The 19133-nt window shown below is 35.6% G+C and overlaps 1 pseudogene across 1 annotated transcript; it reads right to left on the bottom strand.

The window, feature by feature from the left end:
- Positions 1–5212: 5212 nt before the first annotated feature.
- LOC149169162 (mitogen-activated protein kinase 4b-like) lies at positions 5213–18451 on the bottom strand (annotated as a pseudogene). The gene is made up of 5 exons (XR_016259194.1): positions 18218–18451; positions 8410–8547; positions 5968–6298; positions 5618–5801; positions 5213–5435 (listed from the first exon to the last, which is right to left on the bottom strand). The product of XR_016259194.1 is annotated as a mitogen-activated protein kinase 4b-like (transcript).
- Positions 18452–19133: the final 682 nt, after the last annotated feature.

The following is a 19133-nucleotide window of genomic DNA, read 5'->3' as shown; positions in this document are numbered from 1 at the left end:
TGAATCTTGTTATAGACTCGAAATGTCTACAACATAAAAATGAAGACTAGAATATCCGAATTCAGAATCTCAAATACCACACTACAGAAATCTGCAAACCATTATTGTTACCCGGTACGGAGGGGAAATCTAGAAGGAAGTTTGTGATCTCGAGAAAATAAGGGTTAAGATATAAAGAAGGGGTTATGATCTAGCCTTCCTCAAACATTGTCACAATCATAGCTCATGTTTTCTCTTCTTTGTAAATCAGTGTTGATGATGAGTCTTGTTCCAGACCCGAAACCGTTGACAACGTAACAACGTAAAAATAAACATTGTGGAATATCTTAATTTAGAACCTCAAATACCACACCACATAAATTTGCAAACCATTATTGTTACCCTGTACGGAAAATTTGGAAGGAGGACCGCAATCTTGAGAAAATAAGGGTTTAGATATAAAGAAGGGAATTCGATCTAGCCTTCCTCAAGCATTGTCATGATTATAGCTCTTTTTTCTCTTCTTTGTAAATCAATCCTGGTGATGAGTCTTGTTATAGACTCAAAATGTTGACAATGTAAAAATGAAGATTGTGGAATATCCGAATTCAGAACCTTTAAATATTTTTCACTAATAATTTAGCATCACTCTATATTTTCTTATGTTTTCATTCATCCATTCCTGTGTTTATGTAAGACAAGTGGACAAGTGGCAAGGTGATCTATATAAAGATCCATCCATTACCATGGTTCTATAATACTAGTTCCAAGGTGATTTATGTAGAGGTTATCTGGTCCAATGATTCTAACAAGTCCTAAGTGAGCCCAGGGTCAAGGTGATCTATGTAAATATTTATCCATTAGCATGGTTCTATAATAAGAGTTTCAAGGTGATTGTCGAGAGGGACTCCACAGCGCCAATATGATCTTACCTACAACACAGTGTGGGGTAGATCTTCCTTAAACATTTAACATTTTAATCTAATGTCAACTTTATTTAAAAATCAATCTAATTATTATAATGTATAAAAACAATATAAATTTAAACTATAAAGAGGTTTATGAAAACTCAAAATATAGGTATGGTAAATAAATAAAAATGTAAACAAATTGGAGGTATGGTAAATAAATAAAAAATATTGAGGTATGATAAATAAATAAAAATATAAATAAACTCGAAGTATGGTCAATAAATAAAACATATTTTTATATTTATTCCATAAACATCTTTATATTTATTAAAACTCAAAAAAAAAAGTTTTATTTAAGTGAAGCTTATGGGCTAAATGTCATCTTAATGCCATGGGTTAAATACCATATTTATGAAAAGAAGTATGGTAAATAAAACAGATGGTAAATAAATATAAATATAAATAAACCAAAGGTGTGGTAAAATAAATAACTTTTTTTTTTTTATGTTTACCCCATAATCCACTTTATATTAACTAACACTCAAAAAAAGGGTTTTATTTAGGTGAAACCTATGGGCCAAATAATTATTAATACCATGTAAAAAACATTATTGGCCCATGGTATTCACATGGAATGTAGCCTATTTAAAGGGATAAATTAGATGAGCATAGGTTGATCTACTAAGAAGAGGGATGGGAAATAAATAAAACATTTTTTTTTATATTTACTCAAAAATGAAGTTTTATTTAGGTGAAGCCTATGGGCCAAATACCACATGTCAATAATTATTAATACCATGAAAAAACATTATTAACACATGGTATTCACATGGAATGTAGCCTATTTAAAGGGGGAAAATTAGACGAGCATAGATCGATCTACTAAAACAAAATGGATCAAATATCTTGATATACAAACTAGCATAGAGTGAAAATAAAATAGATCTTTCTAATAAAACAAGTTCCAAATAATTTATGTAATGAAATACCACAATGTTTTAGGAAAAAACATGCAGAAAACATAAATAGCTTAAAAGTCGTGAAGTCATAAGTTACAAGTGATCCATGTAATGAAATACTACATAATGTTTTATGAGAAAACAACATGCAGAAAACATAAATAGCTTAAGAGCCATGAAGTGCAAGTAGGGCGTGCCCTCTCTTCAGATTTACAAAGAAAATGGGTTCTTACTGCGCTCTCTTCACATTTACAAAGAAAATATGTGTTTACTGCCGTCTCTTCAGATTTACAAAGAAAACGGGTCTGTACCACACTCTCTTCGCGTTTACTGTATCGCCCTCTTCAGATTTACAAAGAAAATGGGATTTTACTACACTCTCTTCAGATTTACAAAGAAAATGGGTTTTTACTGTTAACCTTCTCTCCGGCGACTTTAAGAGGAGGGATACATGGAATGCCCCAAATCAATGGCGCTTCTATACGCAAAATTGCAAACAATTAGAATGTTACGATCAAAAAAACCCCAAGAAACCAATACAGCACCTATAAAATTTAAAATGGGGTGCCTCAGTTAACTCACATTTGAGCTCAGCTTCAACTCAAAATAAAATTCAAGACCCGTCATTAGCTTTAGTTTGTTGAGAGAAATATTTTGTTATACAGACTATGATTGTTATCTTCAACATGTTCAAATTTGTTTTAAAACTCCTACTCCCACTCCCACTCCGACTCTGCCGAGGGTCGATTCTGACTCTGACTCTGACTCGGTATCGACTCAGCCGGCTTGATTTTAATCTTGTACCCAATCATCTTAGACCATCTCACCAAAATGGATGTTAATAGATATATTCATGAGAAGAACTACAAAAGCAATTTGTATGTGACATAGATCAAAATATAGGACCCCTAATGCCAAAACTTTTGCATCCACATCTACATGCAGTCATGACAGACCCATCTACGTGACATAGATCAAGATATAGGATCCCTAATGCCAAAACTTTTGCATCCACATCTACATGCAGTCATGACAGACCCATCTAGAATATTTTGTGGCTATTCTCTCGTTTTAGGATCCTTGGGCAACTTCAAGTTTGTTCCATCAACTTTGTAATATGTATAAAGATAAACTGCCATCTTCCCAGAGAGAATTGCACCTATAAACATTCTAACTAGGATCACATGTCTGATTCTCGTTTTAGGATCCTTGGGGCAACTTCAAGTTTGTTCCATCAACTTTGTAACATGTATAAAGATAAACTGCCATCTACCCAGAGAGAATTGCACCTATAAACATTCTAACTAGGATCACATGTCTGATTAGCGTATCAATTTCATGTGCCCTCTTTATTACATCGTTCTCAGATAATATCATTGTTTACTCAGCCATTCACATTGTTCCTTGAGAAATTTTATACAATGAAGACAACAGATGTCTTGCTCCATTCTTATATGGCAAAAAGTTCACAACATTAGATCCTATCAAATGGTAAAAAGTTCACAACATTAGATCCTATCAAATGGTCAACGCCAGACTCATCACTTTCTATTTTCAAGCACTAAATGATAATGCCACATGAAGCCGTGTGAACAAGTAAACAACCAACGAAAACAGTCAGCTAATGTGGAATTCATGTGTCCACCAGCTTTTAACACAAATCTCTTCACCAAAAACCAAGTAAAAAAAAAATCGTTGTTTTTTTAGTTTTCGGGCCACTGTCACCGAGCGGGCCGATTCTTAAAACTGTGGTTCAAAACAGCAAAAGAATTGTCTTCACTATATACCAAGAAAGGATATTCATACAAAACATGACCTCATAGGTACAAGATAATTGTTAGCGAGTTGCATCTCAAGCACTGTATCTTCAACATGTTCGTAACACCACAATTTTCTTTACCACTTCAAGAAAATGTTGATTTTGGACTTGTGAAGAACTCTTAGGTAGTCCCAATAACTACTTACCCAAAACATTAACTGTACTTCACTATAAAATACCATTTTGCCATGTTTTGTATGCCTTCAAATAGGAATCCACCACTGCCAATTTCAGATTTAGAAAATATATTGATGCAAATCTGGATTGTTTAACACATCAATAAAGTCAGAGGTCTGTGCTCTACTGGCTTCAAAGTGATCTGCAATCTCCACTCATAAAGATTTCACATGTATACTCATCTTAGGTCGTTCCAATGAATTCACATTGTACATAGAAGACGGAGAGTGACTGCACACCCTCAAATGCTCTACAATCTTGTTGAAAATTCAAGAGTCCTTTCAGTACTTCAATAACCAGCATTAGCATCAAAATCTTAGATTGGTGAACAATCTACACTACATTTTATCAACGCAATCCATACTGTTAAAAGTAGACAGTTTGTACAAAGTAAATAACTTTCAGAAAAGCTTACTTCATTTTACAAGCACCTCCAGTGGCATTTTAATAGCACAACTTCATTATTTACATGTTTTCCATGGTTTCCCTGCTTTTATACATATTTTCATCAGAGTTGGCATTTTGAGATCCTGGTTTTTCAGTAACACTATCAATGATGACCTCAACTTTTTCATATTTTCTCAGTTTCATGAAATTTGTTGACATAAACAACCAAGGACCCTAAATTTCCTTGCCTGCCCATTACAGTAGTACTAAAACTGCTCCAAACAATCAAAACCATTAAAATGTGTTGGCATATCATTCATAAGCAATCTTCTTTGTTCATTTCCACCAATTAACTGAGAATTCTACACCATAAAACAGACATTGGTTAAAGAATTAATTACAGGACATCAAGACCAACGTATACATTACAATAAAGAAGAGCACAATAAAGTGACCCCTAACTCCTGCGACCATCTCCCAAATAAAATATTATTGAAATTTTCAGCCATACGGCCAACTCCCATATTCCAAATTTCCAGTTACGGATATAACTCCCAGATTATATAATTCTTCAAGAGTGCTGTGTACAAAATACCAAGCGATGTTATTAGTGCCAAAGATGGCACCATTTCCAACTAATTTGTCACATTTGCAAATCCAAATGTATGAAATCATGTTTGCAAGACAAAACTTACAAATTCCTTCGGCATTTACTTTAGATTATTAAGTTTCCCAGTTACATTTTAATGTCCAATGATAATAAAGTAGAGGCCAATAGTTGGTTCAGATTAGGAATACACAATTTTCACAATCGATCTGTAAGCATATCCATCAATTCCTTTTCTTTTACCAGACCTTCAAAGAATAAAAGCGAACCTAACTCTAATAAAACAGGTTTCCACACCTGCACAATGCTCTGCAAACCTTCAGAAGGCATTAACAAACCAAGAGAAGAATTGCCTTGCAGAAACATAATAACATAACCAGTAAAGAGGAATTGCAAGATAAATATCAAGCCCGTCTGCTCCAGCTATTGCATCATGTCTGGGTTGAAGTTAAGAGATTCCCTCCAAATGAGCTCTTTTATATGTTCCTCGGTGAACGAGGGCTGCTCAAAATCAAAGTTGAAAGGGGTGGGGCAGCTGGGTTCATCATTGATGTCATGCAGACTTGCCAAGTAAGGGTGACTCAAGGCCTCTTGAACTGAGAGGCAACACAATAATAACATATATCACGATTCAGTAGAAGATGAGATAAGAAACTAAAATCATATAGCACATCTTCAGTGTAGAACTTCCCTTCTCTGAGGCAAAAAACCTGATGCTATCACGGCACATCTGAAAAGAATAATAACTAGCCAATTATGGGAGCAACAAGTAAAATACCTGTAATGCGTTTGCTTGGATCAAATACAAGCATTTTTTCAAGTAAATCTACAGCTGCTGGAGCCATGTTAGGGAATTTCTGAGAAAAAGGTTGCTTAGGAAACTGTGGAAGTTGCCTGATGTATCTTCTAGCATTGTCACTCCGTAAAAAGCCAAGATCAGAGTCATCTGGTGAACCAATTAACTGTTAAGAAACCAAACACAGAAGAAATCAGCATCTGATGATTTAAGATAGGCAAAGCAGCCCCTTTCAATTTGTATCTCAATTGTTATCATTGACATCAAATAATTTATGTTTTAAGGGTAGACTTGCCCGTCTTCATAAGAAAAAAGAATGAAAAAGCATTTACCTCAGTGATGAGCCTTAATTGCTGAACATAATCTTTACCAGGAAACAAGGGCTCCCGCTTTAGTATCTCCATAAAAATGCAGCCCACTGACCAGATATCAATGGCTGCTGTATACTCGGAACAATTCAATAGTAGTTCCGCTGCACGATGCCAGCGAGTAACAACATACTGTCATAAAGTCCGTTTCTGAAGTAGTCCGTGCAAGCCCAAAATCACATATTTTTAGGTCACAGTTTGCATTTAGAAGCAAATTACTGGGTTTTAAATCTCTATGCAGAATGTTTGCTGAGTGTATGTACTTCAGCCCTCTCAATAGTTGATATAGGAAGTACTGCAAAAGGACATCCATGTCAGGATGCATAACCATGCTTATTATTGACAGATAATGCAATTGACAAGTTGTAATGGATATTTCCCTAACTTCCTGTTAGATAATGTTCCTACCAACACCGCATGGCTAATAGTGAAGACCCTTAACCACTTCAATATGAAGCAACTGCAAATATATTGTACTTATCCAGAGCAGCCAAATATTGAAATACTGATAAAGCAAATCTCATGCTCAAAGCAAAGATAGCTTCACAAGAGAAAGTGGACTTCCAACAAATGATAAGCTTAAATGTAAGCCTTGGTGCACTGAATTTGCTTTGGTTGAAATATGAGTGACTCTGCCAGCTGAAAAGTCATTAAGCAACATCTCAGGACACCACAGACAAAATGGATTGATAATTATGGCATACAACTCGGTTTACTAACCTTATAACAGAAGTGCCAAACCAAAAAATGAGTGTACCAGCTTGAATGTTTAGCGGAAATAATTTAGTGCAATTTTCATTTTCTCAATTGTGGGTGGTACAGGTTCCCTGTGAATTTAGCAAAGCTAGATCTCTAAGTCTACAACTTCCAATTAACAATTGGACAACAAACTTTCCAAATAATTGGATCTGGTCTTAATCACTGAAGAATATGAAAAAACTTAAAATTTCAGTGGGCAAAGAGCAAAACAGAAGAATTCAGTGGGCAGTCTTCTTTTCTCCTTAGCCTTTTTTATAAATTTATATTGAACTAAATCCATAACCATAATCTCCAAAGTGGTTGAGGCCAAGATTAGATCTCGCCTCACTTGAGATCAATGACTGAGATTAAAACATAATCACTAAAGTAATTTACTTCACTTTTCATAAGTTTATTTAACTCAATTACCCAACATAATAATTGTGTGTTTTTCCAAAGTTTAAACTTACGCTAAGTTACACTTAGGCCTATGCAAAAGTACCTACCCAAGCTACAAACATCCACAACACAAGTGTGGTAGCTTGCTTACAAATCATCAGCTAGAAAGACATTTGAAGGCAAGGTTTGTGTGAAGAAATTTTGTGCCCTGAGAATTGAATATGGTCCACTACGATACTTTTAAGTCTTGCTAAGGAAGCCTCCCTTGTGGGGATAATATCACCACAAAACAGCAGGAGAGTCGCCATTGAGTTGACAATGGTGGCTGATCTATTTGTTGCCATAAGACCTAGGTTTCCTAGTGAGGCTTTGCACTAGGCTGCTAGATTTTGTGGTAACCAATAACATGGTGAGGGAGGATACTATCACATCAATCCAAGGATTTACACTCCAAAGCCAGCTCCCAGGTTGGTAAAGCTTTTGGTGCAAGTAATGCCTATGTATTTAAATTTTACATGTTTAACTAGTTTGTTTCAGTTGAATACAGTACTTATAAATGTGGAACAAATCCCCATCATAGGGATGCTACTGGAGTAATAGCTTGTAAATCATCACAGGGATAATAACCACAAGCCAAAGAGAGCCCACAAGGCATGATGTTAGACATCGATACTGCCACTGATGTTAATACCGCAGTGAGGAAGGACACTAGCACATCCAGCTAAGGACTTAGACTCCAAAGCCACTTTCCGGATTGGCAAAGCTTTTGGTGCAGATAATGCTTCACCACCGCTTTCATTGTCACTTAAAAAGACTAAGTATGTTTACCCTGATAAGCATTTTTACCGTGGAAATTATCCTAATTCATAGCACCCCCACAATTGAACTATAAGGAGGCTATTGCCTGAAGCCTAAATCATTGATATGCTCCGACACATAAGTTGTAGAAGTTGCTTACTATAACCTACGGAGAGGGTATAAGTTGGGATTAATAATCTAACTATGCATCTGAAGAGAAAATGCAAAGAGAGATTGTTTGCACTGTCCAAAGGATTTGGTATTAATGCAGTTCAATGATGTGAATGTGACAGATTAGTGGTAGACGGAACATTGGTTTAAAATTTCACATGTTTCCAGTACTAACTTCATCTGCATAGTTTTTTTTTCCAGTTCTGTTTCCACTCTTTCAAAACACAATTTAAAATAAGATATCCACTTTCGGAAAAGTCACATAAATAATTCTCTTCATGAGCATAAAATGCAGCAAACCTGACAGTGATCCTCTGTTAATGGTTGAGTGGAGCGTATAATCTGGTAGAGATCTGTATCCATGAGCTCATATACAATATAAACATCATTAAAATTTTCTCTCTGAGGTGGCCGAATGATGTCTTTAATTGCAATGATCTGTACCACAATAAAAGAAATTGTCAATATCATCATTCTGAAGAAATGTTATGAAAAAATATAGGTTTCTACCATGAATACAATTTTGGGTAAGATCTTTGAAATATCACTCCAGTTGAACAAACAATAAGCTTATTCATTTACATACAAACGTGAAATTGACCTATCATAAGTAGGATTGGAAGTCCTTCCGAATTAAACAAACTGCAGTGGACAACTTGCAAAATGACATTAGTCACAGAAATCCGACATTAGTCACAGAAATCCAAAGAGAATTTTACATATACAGTTCACCACTAAAAGAAGCATAGACAAATAACTCAATGGAAATTAAAATTACAAAGTTAAATTTATAGAAAAAAATAAAATTGAAGGGAAACAAAAACAAAAAGAATTTAGAGTCATGGTAGGAGACTGAACTTTTAAGGTATTTGGGAACAAAGGGACAAGTTTTAGGGATGGTTGAAAGGTACTTTTCCAATTTCCAGGCTAAAAGGGAATGTTGACAGCAAATATATAAAAACCAGCATAGATCCATCTTAATCTCTCTTGATCTATTAAGCCCCAAGGGAATAAAAAGAAATTGAGATGCCAATCCTTATGTACTTTAAAAAGTCTGAGTTAAGAAAATGTATAAACCTTAAAACCATAGTGGGTTGTTAATTTTTTGAACTTATTAGATATTATATTTAGGTCGGCTTGTGCAACGTGTCATATCAGTGTTAGGCATGGGCATTAGACATCTCCCTCATTCAGTAGAATGCACCGAGAGACCGTGATAGTCATGGACATTACATATTTTCATATTAGGAAGTAGCCACACTATTTTATTATTCTCATTTTGCTTTAGAGAGCTTCTTTCATGTCTTATTTTTAATATTTTGGAGAACAAAGTGGATCTACATTCCACTAATAATATTTTATTGTATGAGGAGATTGAGCTCAAATCTATATAAGGACTTGCTTTCTTGAATTCTTCATTCCTGGCATACTTGGATTTGGGGAGATTCCCCTTCGAGCTTAATTGAATAATTTGAAGGCAATGAATGTAAGGATTCTCTTTTGTGGCATATGTGTTTGGATTCAATATTGCTGAAAACTAATGCAGGAACTCGCTTGCATCAAATATTCAATGAAGCGCTGAATATGGGTCACCCTGTTCCTTTCTTTAGAAAACTTTAATTGTGATTGATTCTCTTTAAAAACTGTGTTATTGCTGGAAATGTAAAGAGTATTTCTATTCCTAATTAAGAACTGGCTGCCATTTGCATTCTGTATTGATAAATACACCCTTGTGCATGGCGGGAATCTCTTCTCAATTTAGGTTTTCAAAAATTATTTTCTGTATTAGTAAACAGAAAAATAGGGCTGTTTGTGGGTTGTCAATCCAGCTGCATTCACTCCGAATCTTGTTCAAAAGAAGCTCATAGTTGCTACCCTTCCTAGTTTGTCTTTAACTCCACAACCCCAATGGTTTTACTGTTAAATCTCCTAATACCAGCCCAGATTTATTTTCTCAGTCACAGCAATTATTTCTTCCCAGCAATTTATTTAAACAAGCAAATTAATTCTAAATTGCTAGAAAATAAAATCACCGGAAATTCAAAGCCTGCAAATCGGCTTTTCCAATCAAATCAACCTCCCTCTCTCTTTGGCAACTTGGCCCTACAATCTCTAGCAATTTGGCCTCCTAGATACACCCTCAAATCCTCTTGTACTTTTCCTCCTCTACGCCTCAGTCCACTGAGCCACTCGCACAAGAGAAAATCGCTCTCTCTTGTTGTGTCTACTCTCTTGTATCTTCACCTCTTCCTTGGGCTTTTTTTTATAATCTTCATTTAGCCCAGATCCCTAATCCTAATCTCTTCAAAATGGTAAATGGCTTAAATCCCAACTTTCATGACTCACATGATTAGTTACTTTCACCAAAACTAGTAATGACTAAAATTTTTTTACTCTCCATTAAGATCTTAAAGCACTATTAGAAAATAACCCACTTCAAAAATATCTCTGAAATATTAAAATTTCACAAAAAAATAATTCACACAAAACTAGTGTTATTGGAACTGGCCCATCCGACCGATTTGGGGGTCAAACCAGCCCAGTTCGAGGTCTCGAGCCAGAAATGGTTGGTTCAATACCAAACCGGCCTCATTTCAGTGAACTGTTCAGTTTTGTACCAAACCAACCAATTCTGTACAATTTGACCAAATATGTTCCAAACACAACTTTTTTATTTATTTTAAAAACAAGAATTTTTTAGTGGGGTAGCTTAGTATTCAAGCATATGGCTCTAGTATTTCTATTCAATTCGTGGTGATGTTAAATTCTTTCATCCATTTACTTAAATTTTTAACATTACCATGAAATGAATCAGGATATTTGAGAGTGGTTCTGACATCATTGGATTTCATACGGAGAAAGTAGAATTTTAGATCTCACTCAAAATCGAGCAGATTTAATAGATTTTTAGAATTCCTAGATTGGAGTGATCACAACATTTCCATTAGATTTTGTCATGTATACATTGTATGGATGTCTAGGTTGATTAGATTGGTCTTATGTTGTTCTTTCTTCTACTTAATGACTAACTCTACCTCATTGACCTCTGCCTTTGCTTCCTCTTCCGGAGCCTCTACCAATGGATAGCTAAGTCTTGAAGGCGTGTTCTAAAAATTCTTCATTTGCATTGATTCTCAATTCATAGAGAAAGAATATCACATCAGTTCTTCTACTATTAGTTTGGATATGTCTTTTGACTCTTCTATGGCAATGACAACCATATCAAACTTTTTAGGTAGGTTTTTAAGAATTTTGTTCGCAATTTTTTGATCTCCAATCATCTCTCCATGAGTCTTGAGTTGATTCACAACTCCCATCACTCTGATCATGAATTGGTCAATGTTCTTTGCCTCCTTGATCTGCAATGTTTCAAACTCTCCCCTAATGGTTTTAAGTTTGACATTCTTCAATTTTTCATTACCCTAATATGTTAACTCTAGAATATTCCAAGCTTGCTTTGCACTGAATGCTCCCATTATCTTGGGAAAAATTAAGTCATCTACAAAACTCTGGACCCAAAACTTGGCCTTGTTCTCCTTTTTCTTCATTTCTGCAAGTTGATTTTCTAGGAATTAGTCATGGCCTACAGAGTTTCTTGATCAGACTCTAAGAACCCATTCTCCAATAGTTCCCAACATTCTTGTACTAAGGTCTTCATTCTCATATACCATAACTCATAGTTCTTGCCAAAAATAACTGGTCCATATTGCCCTACTTTACTTTTACAAGTCATTTAAAAAACTTGTAATGCCAAAATTTGTATCTCTAATTTTCTCATAACCACATTGTTTTTTTTCTAATTAATAGAAAAGATCCAATTTGCTTAGCTTAAAAGTAACCATAGTTCCACAAAATTATCTCCTCAAAATGGTAAATGGCTTAAATCCCAACTCTGATCACTCGCATGATTAGTTACTTTCACCAAAACTAGTCATGGCTAAAGTTTTTTTACTCTCCAATAAGATCTTAAAGCACTCTTAGAAAATGACCCAGTTCAAAAATATCCCTGAAATATTAAAATTTCCCAAAAAACAATTCACCCAAAACTAGTGTTATCGGAACCAATAAATTGGCCCATCCGACTGGTTTGGGGTTCAAACCAATCTAGTTCGAGGTCTCAAACTAGAAATGGGCAGTTTGGTACCAAAACGACCTCTTTTCAATGAACCAGTCAGTTTTGTACCAAATAGGTCAATTCTGTACAATTTAAAAAAAGATGTTCCAAATACAATTTTTTATTTATTTTAAAAATAGAAATTTTTTAGTGGGGTAGCTTGATATTCAAGCTTATGGCCCTACTATTGTTATGCAATTCATGGTGATGTTAAATTCTTTCATCCTTTTACTTAAATTTTGAACATTACCATGAAATGAGTCAGGATGTTTGATAGTGGTCCTGACCTCATTGGATTTCATATGGAGAAAGTTGAATTTTATATCTCACTCAAAATCCAATAGACTTAATAGTTTTTTAGAATTTCAAGATTGGAATGATCACAACATTTCCATTAGATTTTGTCATGTACACATTGTATGGATGTCTAGGTTGATTAGATTGGTCTTCTGGTGTTCTTTCTTCTACTTGATGATTAACTCTACCTCTTTGACCTCTGCCTCTGCTTCCTCTACCTCAGTGTCTACCAATGGATAGCTAAGTCTTGAAGGCATGTTCTAAAAATTCTTCATTTGTGTTGATTCTCAATTCATAGAGAAAAAATATCACATCAGTTCTTCTATTATTAGTTTGGATATGTCTTTGGACTCCTCTATGGAAATGACAACCATATCAAATTCTTAGGTAGGTTCTTATGATTTTTTTTCGCAATTTTTTGATCTCCAATCATCTCTCCATGAGTCTTGATTTTATTCAATACTCCCCACTCTAATCATGAACCAGCCAATGTTATTTGCCTCCTTCATCTGCGATGTTTCAAACTCTCCCCTAATGGTTTTAAGTTTGACATTCTTCAATTTTTCATTACCCTAATATGTTAACTCTAGAATATTCCAAGCTTGCTTTGCATTGGATGCTCCCATTATCTTGGGAAAAATTAAGTCATCTACAAAACTCTGGACCCAAAACTTGGCCTTGTTCTCCTTTTTCCTCATTTTTGCAAGTTGATTTTTCTAGGAATTAGTCATGGCCTACAAAGTTTCTTGATCAGGCTCTAAGAACTCATTCTCCAATAGTTCCCAACATTCTTGTAATAAGGTCTTCATTCTCATAGACCATAACTCATAGTTCTTTCTAAAAAGAATTGGTCCCTATTGCCCTATATTACTTGTACATGCCATTTAAAAAACTTGTAATGCCAAAATTTGTATCTCTCTAATTTTCTCACAACCACATTATTTTTTTTTAAATTGATAGAAAAGATCCAAGTTGCTTAGCTTAGAAAATAACCATAGTTCCACAAAATTATCACCTCAAAATAGTAAATGGCTTAAATCCCAACTTTCATGACTCACATGATTAGTTATTTTCACTCAAACTAGTAATGACCAAAAGGTTTTTTTCTCTCCAATAAGATCTTAAAACACTCTTAGAAAATAACCCATTTCAAAAATATCTTTAAAATATTAAAATTTCCCAAAAACATAATTCACCCAAAAATAGTGTTGTTGGAACCAATGGAACTGGTCCATCTGACTGGTTTGGGGGTCAAATCAGTCTAGTTCGAGGTCTCGAATCGGAAATGGATGGTTAGGTACCAAATTGGCTAATTTTCACTGAGCTGGTCAGTTTTGTACGAAAATGGTCAATTCTATACAATTTGACCAAAGATGTTCCAAACACAAATTTTTATTTATTTTAAAAACCAAGATTTTCTTAGTGGGGTAGCTTAGTATTCAAGCCTATGGCCCTAGTATTGCTATGCAATTCATGGTGATGTTAAATTATTTCATCCTTTTACTTAAATTTTTAACATTACCGTGAAATGAATCAGGATGTTTGAGAGTGTTTCTGACCTCATTGGATTTCATATGGAGAAAGTAGAGTTTCATATTTCAGTCAAAATCCAGCAGACTTAATAGTTTTTTAGAATTTTAGGATTGGAGAGATCGCAACATTTCCATTCTCTTTTGTCATGTACACATTGTATGGATGTCTAGGTTGATTAGATTGATCTTATGGTGTTCTTTCTTCTGTTTGATGATTAACTCTACCTCTTTGACCTTTGCCTCTGCTTCCTCTACCTCAGCCTCTACCAACAGATAGCTAAGTCTTGAAGGTGTGTTCTAAAAATTCTTCTTTTGTGTTGATTCTCAATTCGTAGAGAAAAAATATCACATAAGTTCTTTTCCTATCAGTTTGGATAGGTCTTTGGACTCCTCTATGGAAATGAAAACCATCTCAAACTTCTTAGGTAGGTTTTAGGAATTTTTTTTTGCAATTTTTTGATCTCCAATAATCTCTCCATGAGTCTTGAGTTGATTCACAACTCCCATCACTCTGATCATGAACCAGTCAATGTTCTTTGCCTCCTTCATCTGCAATGTTTCAAACTCTCCCCTAATGGTTTTAAGTTTGACATTATTCAGTTTGTCATTACCTTAATATGCTAACTCTAGAATATTCCAAGCTTGCTTTGCACTAGGTGCTCCCATTATCTTGGGAAAAATTAAGTCATCTACCAAACTCTGGACCCAAAACTTGGCCTTGTTCTCTGTTTTCCTCATTCTACAAGTTTATCTTTCTAGGAATTAGTCATGGCCTACAGAGTTTTCTTGATCAAGCTGTAAGAACCCATTCTCCAATAATTCCCAACATTCTTGTACTAAGGTCTTCATTCTCATAGACCATAACTCATAGTTTTTCCAAAAAGAACTAGTCCCTATTGCCCTATATTACTTGTACAAGCCATTTAAAAAACTTGTAACGCCAAAATTGGTATCTCTCTAATTTTCTCACAACCACATTGTTTTTTTTTAATTGATAGAAAAGATTGAAGTTGCTTAGCTTAAAAAATAACCATAGTTCCACAAAATTATCTCCTCAAAATGGTAAATGGCTTAAATCCCAACTTTCATGACTCACATGATTAGTCACTTTCACCAAAACTAGTAATGACTAAAGTTTTTTTACTCTCCAATAAGATCTTAAAGCACTCTTAGAAAATAACCCACTTCAAAAATATCTCTGAAATATTAAAATTTTCCAAAAAAATAATTTGCCCAAAACTAGTATTATCAGAACCAATGGAACTGACCCATCCGACCAGTTTGGGGGTCAAACCAATCCAGTTCGAGGTCTCGAACCGGAAATGGCTGGTTCGGTATCAAACTAGCCTCTTTTCACTGAACTGTTTGGTTTTGTACCAAATTGACCAATTCTGTACAATCTGACCAAATATGTTCGAAACAAATTTTTTTATTTATTTTAAAAACATGAATTTTTTAGTGGGGTAGCTTAGTATTCAAGCCTATGGCCCTAGCATTGTTATGCAATTCATGGTGATGTTAAATTATTTCGTCCTTTTGCTTAAAATTTTAACATTACCATGAAATGAATCAGGATGTTTGAGAGTGGTTCTGACATCATTGGATTTCATATCGAGAAAGTAGAATTTCAGATCTCACTCAAAATCCAACAGACTTAATAGTTTTTTAGAATTTCAAGATTGGAGGGATCACAACATTTCCATTGGATTTTGTCATGTACACATTGTATGGTTGTCTAGGTTGATTAGATTGGCCTTATGGTGTTCTTTCTTCTGCTTGATGATTAACTATACCTCTTTGACCTCTGCCTCTGCTTCCTCTATCTCAACCTCTACAAATGGATAACTAAGTCTTGAAGGCATGTTCTAAAAATTCTTATTTTGTGTTGATTCTAAAAACATAGAGAAAAAATATCACATGAGTTCTTCTACTATTAGTTTGGATAGGTCTTTGGACTCCTCTATGGAAATGACAACCATCTAAAACTTCTTAGGTAGGTTTTGAAGAATTTGTTTTGCAATTTTTTGATCTCTAATCATCTCTCCATGAGTCTTGAGTTGATTCACAACTCCCATCACTCTGATCATGAACCGGTTAATGTTTTTTTCCTACTTCATCTGCAATGTTTCAAACTCTCCCCTAATGGTTTTAAATTTGACATTCTTCAGTTTGTCATTACCCTAATATGCTAACTCTAGAATATTCCAAGCTTTCTTTGCAATAGATGCTCCCATTATCTTGGGAAAAATTAAGTCATCTACCAAACTCTAGACCCAAAACTTGGCCTTGTTCTTCATTTTCCTCATTTCTGCAAGTTGATTTTTCTAGGAATTAGTCATGGCCTACAGAGTTTCTTGATCGGGCTCTAAGAACACATTCTCCAATAATTCCCAACATTCTTGTACTAAGGTCATCATTCTCATAGACCGTAACTTGCCCTATATTACTTGTACACACCATTTAAAAAACTTGTAATTCCAAAATTTGTATCTCTCTAATTTTCTCATAACCACGTTGTTTTTTTTTAATTGATAAAAAAGATCGAAGTTGCTTAGCTTAAAAAATAACCAGAGTTCCACAAAATTATCTCCTCAAAATGGTAAATGGCTTAAACCCAACTTTCATGACTCATATGATTAGTTACTTTCACTAAAACTAGTAATGACTAAAGCTTTTTTACTCTCCAATAAGATCTTAAAGCACTCTTAGAAAATAAACCACTTCAAAAATATCTCTGAAATCTTAAAATATCCCAGAAAAATAATTCACGCAAAACTATTGTTATCGGAACCAATGGTACTAGCCCACCCGACTAGTTTAGGGGTAAACCAGTCCAGTTCTAGGTCTCGAACTGGAAATGGCCAGTTCTGTACCAAACCGACCTCTTTTCACTGAACCAGTCAATTTTGTACCAAAACGACCAATTCTATACAATTTGACCAAAGATGTTCCAAACACAAATTTTTATTTATTTTAAAAACACGGTTTTTTTAGTGAGGTGGCTTAGTATTCAAGCCTATGGCCCTAGTATTTCTATGCAATTCATGGTGATGTTAAATTCTTTCATCCTTTTACTTCAATTTTTAACATTACCATGAAATGAATCAAGATGTTTGAGAGTGGTTCCGACCTCATTGGATTTCATATGGAGAAAGTAGAATTTTAGATCTCACTCAAAATCCAATAGACTTAATAGTTTTTTAGAATTTCAGGATTGGAGGGATCGCAACATTCCCATTTGATTTTGTCACGTACACATTGTCATGGAGTTTAATGTTGGAGGGCATTGACACGCTGTATGAAATTTAAATATTGATTAGTCGCAGAATAGGGTGGAGTGTAGTTCTACTTGGGGAAGTTATAGAGAAGAGGAAGAGAAATCACATGAACTGAAGTAGGTGATCTTTCTTACTTAGACATGCATGGCTTAATCTTTGAGACAAGCATATGACTACTGGCAGGATCAACCAGGTAACCATCAAAAAAACTATGACTGATTTAATGAGCCATCCGCAGTTTCACAGTCTCATAACATCACATGTAAGCAATAAAACCATAAGAGATTTATGCAACCAACCGTGAGAGATTATTTTTCATATTACACAAGAGGCTAGATAGGGACCTATAACACTTCGTTATTAGACTCATTGATCTGATAATCACCCTATGAGTGACCTCAGTTGAAGATTTATTAAACAAAAGGTATTACAGACCCATGTGATGGTGTGTGTTCTGTGTTATTGAAACAACGGATCGATCAGATTGCTAATACACAGAAAATAAATGGAAAGACAACAGAGAAATACAGTAAGAAACACAAAGACACAAAAAGTTTTTAATAAGGAGTTCACCCTATTCTCCAGGGCTACGTCTCTGGTCCAGCTCCAGTGGTGGCCTTGTTTTATTGTGTCTTTGAGTAGAGAAATTACAATGCAGGGACTCAATATGAGTTCTCCTGAAGCAGATTTTTCTTGGCAGGGTGGTTCTTGGATTCCCCAAGCCACTCAGAGTACACAGACTCTTGTTCTTCCAAGTCACCGTATCCATGCTCTTTGTTGTCATGTCACATAGTTCCACAAGTAGCCCTCCAACCACTTGTTTACTATCTTTGTCTGCTTGTTTGTCTGAGGTGATAACTAGTACTCAGAGTGAGCTCAGTACCCACCAATTGAAACAGCTCCTGCCAAAATCCACCCATGAACCGACTGTCCCAGTCACTGACAATTGTCTTTGGGAGACCATGTAGCCGAAACACCTCCTCAAGGAACAATTCGACCACTTGTGAGGCCGAGTACCGGGTTGAAATGGCGAAGAAATGAGCAAACTTTGTCAGGCGGCCCACCACTACGTAAACGCAGTCTTTGCTCTGTACTGTGGGCAACCGGGTAATGAAATCCATCGATATGCTCTCCCATTTCCCCGTAGGAATGGGAAGTGGCTACAATAGGTTTGAGGGGTGTGACTGTTCACCCTTGTTCCACTGGCATGTGTCACACTCTCAGATATGCCTCAGAACATCATCCTCGAGGCCCCTCCATGCAAAGCGCTCTCTAATGGCCCTGTATGTCTTTGTAAATACCTGGTGCGCTGCTAGTGGTGAGTCGTGGGCAACGCGTAGAATCTTCTCCCTTAGTTGGGAGTTGGGTATCGAGTAATTCCGGTCTCGAAAGTAGATCACCTCGTTCATCACCCTGTACCGGTCATCTATCACCAACCCTTTACGAATCTCACACGTGAACCGATCCTTGGAGTTCTCCACTAGTAGCTGTGCCCTCCAATCTGGGGCAATGCTTATCAGAAAAAGAGTGGCTGGCCTCCTGAACAACACATCAACCACCACCTTGTGCTTCCCTTTGACATACTCAATGCCAAAGTTATATGCTTGGAGCTTGCTCACCCACTTTTGCTGCCTCTCCTGCAACTATTTCTGCTCCAAGAAGAATCTAAGGCTATTGTGATCTGTTTTGACTTTAAGCCTATTCCCCACCAAATACTGCCTGAACTTGGCCAACGCATGCATAATGGCTAGCATCTCCTTATCATATATGGAGTACAGTAGCTCATGGGGCAGTAGCTTCCAA

This window comes from Pinus tabuliformis, chromosome 4_2 (assembly GCF_031772625.1).
Source record: "Pinus tabuliformis cultivar Carrire ecotype Pingquan chromosome 4_2, CPIR1, whole genome shotgun sequence".
NCBI classification, from domain to species: Eukaryota; Viridiplantae; Streptophyta; class Pinopsida; order Pinales; family Pinaceae; genus Pinus; species Pinus tabuliformis.
Note: the sequence above shows the minus strand (reverse complement) of the source record. Positions and strands in the feature narration are given on the sequence as shown.